This window comes from Hoplias malabaricus, chromosome 2, assembly GCF_029633855.1.
Source record: "Hoplias malabaricus isolate fHopMal1 chromosome 2, fHopMal1.hap1, whole genome shotgun sequence".
Classification (NCBI taxonomy): Eukaryota; Metazoa; Chordata; class Actinopteri; order Characiformes; family Erythrinidae; genus Hoplias; species Hoplias malabaricus.
In genome coordinates, this window is record NC_089801.1 from 60,354,928 (window position 1) to 60,362,439 (window position 7,512).

Here is a 7,512-nt window from a genome sequence, read left to right on the forward strand (position 1 = left end):
ACTAAAACTTTGTATTTCAAATATCATCAGTGAACCCAACATTGGGTTACTGCTTTAGAGTCTGTTTTGTGTTGAACATGACCCTTTAAATACAAACCGGATTCCAAAAAAGTTGGGACACTAAACAAATTGTGAATAAAAATTGAATGCAATGATGTGGAGATGCCAACATCTAATATTTTATTCAGAATAGAACACAAATCACAGATCAAAAGTTTAAACTGAGAGAATGCATCATTTTAAGGGAAAAATATGTTGATTCAAAATTTCATGGCGTCAACAAATCCCCAAAAAGTTGTGACAAGGCCATTTTTTACCACTGTGTGGTATCCCCCCTTCTTCTTACAACAATCAACAGACGTCTGGGGACAGAGGAGACCAGTTTCAAGTTTAGAAATAGGAATGCTCTCCCATTCATGTCTAATACAGGCCTCTAACTGTTCAATCGTCTTGGGCCTTCTTTGTCGCACCTTCCTCTTTATGATGCACCAAATACTCTCTATAGGTGAAAGATCTGGACTGCAGGCTGGCCATTTCAGTACCCGGATCCTTCTCCTACATAGCCATGATGTTGTGATTGCTGCAGAATGTGGTCTGGCATTATCTTGTTGAAAAATGCAGGGTCTTCCCTGAAAGAGATGATGTCTAGATGGGAGCATATGTTGTTCTAGAACCTGAACATAGTTCTCTGCATTAATGGTGCCTTTCCAGACATGCAAGTTGCCCATGCCACAAGCACTCATGCAACCCCATACCATCAGTGATGCAGGCTTCTGAACGGAGCGTTGATAACAACTTGGGTTATCCTGTCCTCTCTGGTCCGGATGACATGGCGTCCCAGTGTTCCATAAAGAACTTCAAATCGTGACTCATCTGACCACAGACAAGTCTTCCATTTTGCCACACTCCATTTTAAAAGACCCCTGGCCCAGTGCAAATGTCTGAGCTTGTGGAGCTTGCTTAGAAATGGCTTCCTCTTTGCACTGTAGAGTTTCAGCTGGCAACGGCGGATGGCACGGTGGATTGTGTTCACTGACAATGCTCTCTGGAAGTATTTCTGAGCCCATTCTGTTATTTCCTTGACAGTGGCATTCCTGTTTGAGGTGCAGTGATGTTTAAGGGCCTGGAAATCACGAGCATCCAGTAGAGTTTTACGGCCTTGACCCTTACGCACAGCAATTGTTCCAGATTCTCTGAATCTTTTGATGACGTTATGCACGGCTGATGATGATAACTTAAAAATCTTTGCTTTTTTTTACGCTGGGTAACGCCATTCTGGTATTGCTGCACTATCTTTCTGCGCAACAATGGTGGAATTGGTGATCCTCTTACCATCTTGGCTTCAGAGAGACACTGACACTGTGAGAAGCACTTTTTATACCCAATCATGTTGTCAATTGACCTAATAATTGTTAATTGGTTTTCCAGCTCTTCGCTATATGCTCAATTTCCTTTTTCCAGCCACTTATTGCTACTTGTCCCAACTTTTTTGGGATTTGTTGACACTGTGAAATTTTGAATGAACATATATTTTTTTTAAATGTTACATTTACTCAGATTAAACTTTTGATCTGTCATCTATGTTTTATTACGAATAAAATATTGACATTTGCCATCTCCACATCATTGCATTCAGTTTTTATTCACAATTTGTTTAGTGTCCCAACTTTTTTGGAATCCGGTTTGTAAATAAAATTTCATTCAAAGTGCTTCAGTTTCTTTAAATAGAGGATACACACGAATGCATGATTCAGGACTTCATGGTTGCTCTTTACGTTGACCACCCCTGGGGATTTGTACCAATGAGGCATCTATAAAAATAAAAATTCCATAGTTAGTAACATAGCATGTGGAAATAAAGGCACAAAAAAGTTCCAATAAAAATTTTGTACACAAGAGGATATAGTAAAGGGAAGGTCAGATGACATCATGGGCAAGACCATTTTTAAAACTAAACATAGCACAAAAATAAGGATATTTTGTTTGGTAGATTATATCTTTGTTGTAACAATGCTTCTTGGCAATAAATCATATACTGTTGGAATCATGTTAATTTCCCTTTGAAATGGTGCCACATTTATAAGGAACATGCATTTGTGGGATGAGCAGTAGAGATGAGTATGTGGGCTGTGCCAATGAAACATTAGCTCAATCCTCTCTGCCGATGCCAAAAAGCTTATTCTGCCATTGACTCGTTTGGTGAGTTGTGACTGGCTGACTGAAGTTTGAAGAAACAAGACATATTGGCAATTTAACAATGTATTCATTTAACAAATAGGAGCTTCAGTAGCGTGTGGAAGAACCATAAACAGCCAAAACAGCCCAGGACTTTCTCTTCATGATGGTCACCATCCTGGTTACACACTGCTGGTCACACACGTGGTTGTGTTGGTCACTGTGGCATGAACAGCACGCACAAGCTGATCCCACAAGTGTTCATTGGGGTTGAGGTCAGGAGCTGGCAGGCCATTCCATCCTCTCCACTACCAAATTCTGGAGGTAGTCTCTGATAAACACCACTCTGTGGGGGCAAGTGTTGTCATTTTGGAGGATAGAGTTTGGTCCCAGACTGCGGAGATATGGGATTGCCACTGGTTGTAGAATTTCATCTCAATATCTTTTTCTGCATTGAGATTGCTTCCAATGATGATAAGCCTCATTTTTCAAGTGAAGGAGATGCCGCATTACACCATCATACAAAATAAGCTATTATGCACTTGCAGTGAGTATTTGACAAATTTTTCACTGGCGCAACACATATACTCAGCTCTACTGCTCATCTCACAAAAGCATTTTTCTTACAAATGTGGCACAATTTAAAAGAGAAATTAACAGTAATGGTATAAGGCTTATTGGCAAGAAGCACTGTTACAACAAAGAAATAATCTACCAGACACAAATTTCTTTACTTTTTGTGTTTATTTTTCTGCAAGTAATCAGAGCAAATGAGTGAGGTAAAGGGTGAATTACATTAATAATTACTGTTAGATAATGCAGCATGTCCTATTTGGTGGTAAAAATAAACACTAATACTTAGACATTGTATTTTGTTATGGCTTTCATAATGTCATATCGTATCATATATCTCCATTCCTTTTAGGCATATCGAGATATGAATTTTTGGTCATATCGCCCAGCCCTAGTTGTCGCTTGCTCACACTTTTTGCAGTGAAGACTGAGGATAGATATTAATACGAACTCAACAAAACCATTTTTTCCCAAAAGTACTGCAATTATAAGTACTGCAAAATATTAATAAGCAGTTACCTTCAGATAATTTTAGAATTTTTTAATCCATTTTCATACATGGGGTTTCTGCGTCAGTAAAGTTACCATATTTCAAGGTTCTTATATATATATATATATATATATATTAATACTTTTAATTACAGGTAAGATAACATGAAATAGAGGCTAGTTTAATTCAGAGAAGGAAGTAAACAAGTAGAGAGAGAGAAAGAAAGAAAAAATACAAAGAATACTATTTTTTACTTCTGGATTAACTCAATTATACGTTAAACTTCCTGTCCATAGGAAATTTAGGGCTGCCTTTCCAGAAATTAATGGAGGCTTGAGCAAACATAGGTCACTTGTCCTTCCACTGTCAGCAAACATCTTGCATTGGTCAAAAATTCCACTGTAATTAATTCAAATGTTTCTTAAACTTTTGTCATTCTGGAGTATCTTGCAATTATATATACATACCCAGAATAAACATCTGAGGACTCACAAGCAGGTTAAGTGTTTCAAAATCAGCAGCTGTGGCACTTGCCTAAATGATGAGAATATAAATTATTTTAAGTCTTCAACATTTATCATTGCAGTTTTCAATGACATGTCAAATTAAAACCTATATGACATAGCCTAGGTCTAGTTTCAGTTTTGCTGTTTTAATGATACCTGTAAATGTGAGCCTTAAATGCAGCCAACTTCCTGAAAGTCATGGCACGACGAGACTCTCCACATTTAAAACATATAGTACAGAGAAATAAGATGTCATTTCATATGCATTACATAAACCAACACACTACATTTGTGATCACAGAACTGGTAGCCAACATTTAGTATTTAGACACTTTAAATGCAATACTCTTAAACTCTGATAAACAATTAAAATGTACACACACAAACACTTAGCCAAGCTAATTAATTTACTAGTTTTGTATACCTGGCTAGCAAATAGGTTCTTCCCTTCAAAATCTGACTATAAACAAAATAACAAAAATGGGAGTCTCAAATCAGATTTGGAATGGTATGGAGCCCCTAAAGGGACTGGGGTTAAAATAAAAAAAGACTATTGATTTTGTGTTCCCTTGCAAACATTATTGCATTCCCTCGCAAATACATTGCACTCCTTTGCAAATGTTTTATGATACACAGTTGTCTTTGTTACGGAGCCCCTAAAGGGACTGGGAAAAAAAAGACTTTTGCATTGCTTTGCAAATAGTTTTGCGTTCCTTCGCAAACACAATTGTGTTACCTCTCAAATACTTTGCGGGCTCTGTGGTACTGTGCTTGCTGTTGATTATGTGCTTGCTGTGCGTGTCAGGTGAACTATGGAGCAGCTCGTTGAATTTTATTTTGATCTTGGACTGAAATATAAAGACATAGCATTTCTTCTCAGCAGAGAACATGGATATGTTATTGGGGAGCGCCAACTGAAACGTTTGATGCTGTGTTGTTAATTGCTTAGCAAAGAGGATGAGAGAATTTAAAGTGCAAGCGCATGGACAAAGGTTACGTGAACAGTATAAAGATACAGACAATGAACACAGTTTCCAATCAGTGGGAGAGAAAGGAGAGTGAACACCTAAATAAATGTGTAGCTATTGGTAGTGTATTGGAGTAATGTGTGTATGTGTGTAAAAGTCAGTCAGAAAAGGGTATCCTGTTTTTACCCGTTTTCACTTATAATAAAATAATTAAAAAAAAAACAATTGCCAGATAAAACGAAATGCATGGTGTAGCGACCGGCTCTAGCTCCACAGCCGTGTCTGGAGTCAGCGCGCTGAGCCACGTCTCTGTAAAAATCAGTCCACAATGTGCCCTGAGATCTCTGTGTGTTGAGCCTTACACCCTCCATCTTGTTATTGAATGACCGGATTTTTAAGAGTCTTTGCTTGGTAAAGGTTTTTCGTTAACATTCTTAGCTTGACCCCTACCCCAGTCAATAACAATTAAAAAAAAAAAAAAAAAAACACAGCCTTCCACACTTTTTCTTTCTTTCATGAAGAAGCCTACGTCTCATACAACTGTTACTATGGAAATACGGCGTTCTGACTAGAACTTTCAGGATGCTACACTACTTATATAAACCTGTTGTTGACAACTTCTGATGTTAGGCAGTTCCTTACAGATGTATACAGATGTATTCCTTACAGACGTCGCACTGGCAACGAAACTGTGTGTTAGTAGAGATAAATAAATACATATATATCTGTTTCAAGTGGCTGGATTTCACTGGAAACTGCAGTGTCCTGATGTGTTGACTGAGCCACAAAGACAATTGTGTATCATAAAACATTTGCAAAGGAGCGCAATGTATTTGCGAGGGAACGCAAAATCAAGTCTTTTTTTTTCCCCCAGTCCCTTTAGGGGCTCCGTAGAATGGAGCTCAAAATTCTGCAGCAAAATACAGCAGCCTATAATTCTCAATACAGCACAAAGTAAAATCTATTTCACTCCCCCCATCTTGCACCTCATTCACACCTGACACTCCAAATATATATTAGCTAATAATCTGGAATGGAGTTTGTATGTAGCTAACATTACATGTTTACAATGTCTACAACATCTACGTTTAAAATTCTCTGTTATAATGAACGTAGCTAATTTTACCAAACTGACCAATATCAATGACCAGAATCCCTGTCCATCTCTATGTTTATATTTCCCTCCGTTCTCTTCTTTAAAAAGCATTACTCTGCTAGCTAACTAAAACTCGAATAGTACCCGCAAGAAGCCCAAAACTGGACTTTGAGTTTACAATTGTTTGTACAGTTAAATTATCGTTCTCTACTACGCTAAATATAAATAAATAATGCTACGACTGACCCGTCCTTTCACCGGCAGCCTGTTTCAATGGAGCAGAACCCTCTCTTTGTTTTCTTCCCGCCTCTTCTCTCCTACCTTTCCCTCAGTCTCCTGCTTGTAAGCCGTCACAAAACTGGTGATGTCTCCGGCTTCAATCCCCTCTAACGGACTAATTTGAGGGGGGGGAAACGCCAGTTGACGATATCTGCGACGATAAAACATTAAAATTTTTTGGGAGCAAACAAGTGTGCAAATTCCACAGGAGTTATCTGGTTAAATGTTCGCGGCTATCATAACTAGCACCATCTATCTTGCTAAAAAGCAGTACCAAGACAATGTGGTTGGAAACGTTTAGAGCTGTATGATTAAAACATACATTTACTCATTACTTTTGTTCCAAAATCCCTAAAGTACGACGACGTTTGAAGCCTCTGAATACGTTTTGTCTCTTTCTCTCCGTCTCTGTTCTCGTCACCCCTGCCCCGCCTGACGTTACAAAAATAAATTGTACCATTGCCTAAAGGAGGGGGGGCAAAAACACGAATGTAATTTTGGAACAATCTAAGCTATATTTAAGTTGTCAAAATAATAAAATAAGTGATAAATAAATGGTGTAAATAAGTTACTCACCTTTAGATGCTATTTGCAGTCCTCAGCCTCCCCAGCTCACAATACAGTGAAATACTGTAGAGCTAGTTGCTTCATTGCTGCTTCCAGTCTTTTACCCAAGATACATTACAATACACAGTAAAATACTGTATTCAAAAATACATTACAATACAGTAGCAAACTCACTACAACATTTATTAATAGTGTGTTTTGTATTCTTAAGACGGCAAGCATATACCTGTCAAATGGCTTGAAAATGTTGGTAACCCACTGATGGTAGGCCACTGCTGGTCCACCATTGGACCGCTCAGATTATTGCCCACTGAAGAACATCTCAGTAGGTTCGAACCCTGTTCCGCATGACTGTCTGTGATTAGTTGGGTGTGTTTTCCCTGTGTTCATGTGGGTTTTCTCCGGGTGCTCCAATTTGCTCCCATGGTCCAAAAACACATGTTGGTAGCTCAATTGGCTACTCAAAACTGTCCATAGGTATAAGTGTGTGAATGAGTGTGTGTCACACTGTGAAGGACAAGTGCCCCACTGATTCCAGGTAGTCTCCGGACCCACTGCAACCCTAAAGTGGATAAGCAGTTACATTTAATAAATGAATGAATGAATGAATATTGCATCTTAAACCAACTAAGTATATCCAATGTTGTTAGAATGTCACATTGAGTTGACATTTAGATTATGATGTTTATCATACACTGGGTTTTGATTACCAATACCTAACAAATAAATGTAGGTATTTTACATCAAGATGACGTTAAATTTGAAGTACTAAACCCCACGACCTAAAACCAACAAAATATCATATCTATTGATGTTAGTCTAATGTTTACCAGGCGTTGGGTTTTGGTCACCCTATAT

The 7,512-nt window shown here is 38.2% G+C and overlaps 1 long non-coding RNA gene across 1 annotated transcript; it reads right to left on the reverse strand.

Annotated features, from left to right (window-relative positions):
- Positions 1-1,672: 1,672 nt before the first annotated feature.
- LOC136686692 (uncharacterized) lies at positions 1,673-6,509 on the reverse strand. The gene is made up of 4 exons (XR_010800355.1): positions 6,410-6,509; positions 3,901-6,238; positions 3,706-3,772; positions 1,673-1,811 (listed from the first exon to the last, which is right to left on the reverse strand). It is a non-coding gene; the product is annotated as an uncharacterized lncRNA (long non-coding RNA).
- Positions 6,510-7,512: the final 1,003 nt, after the last annotated feature.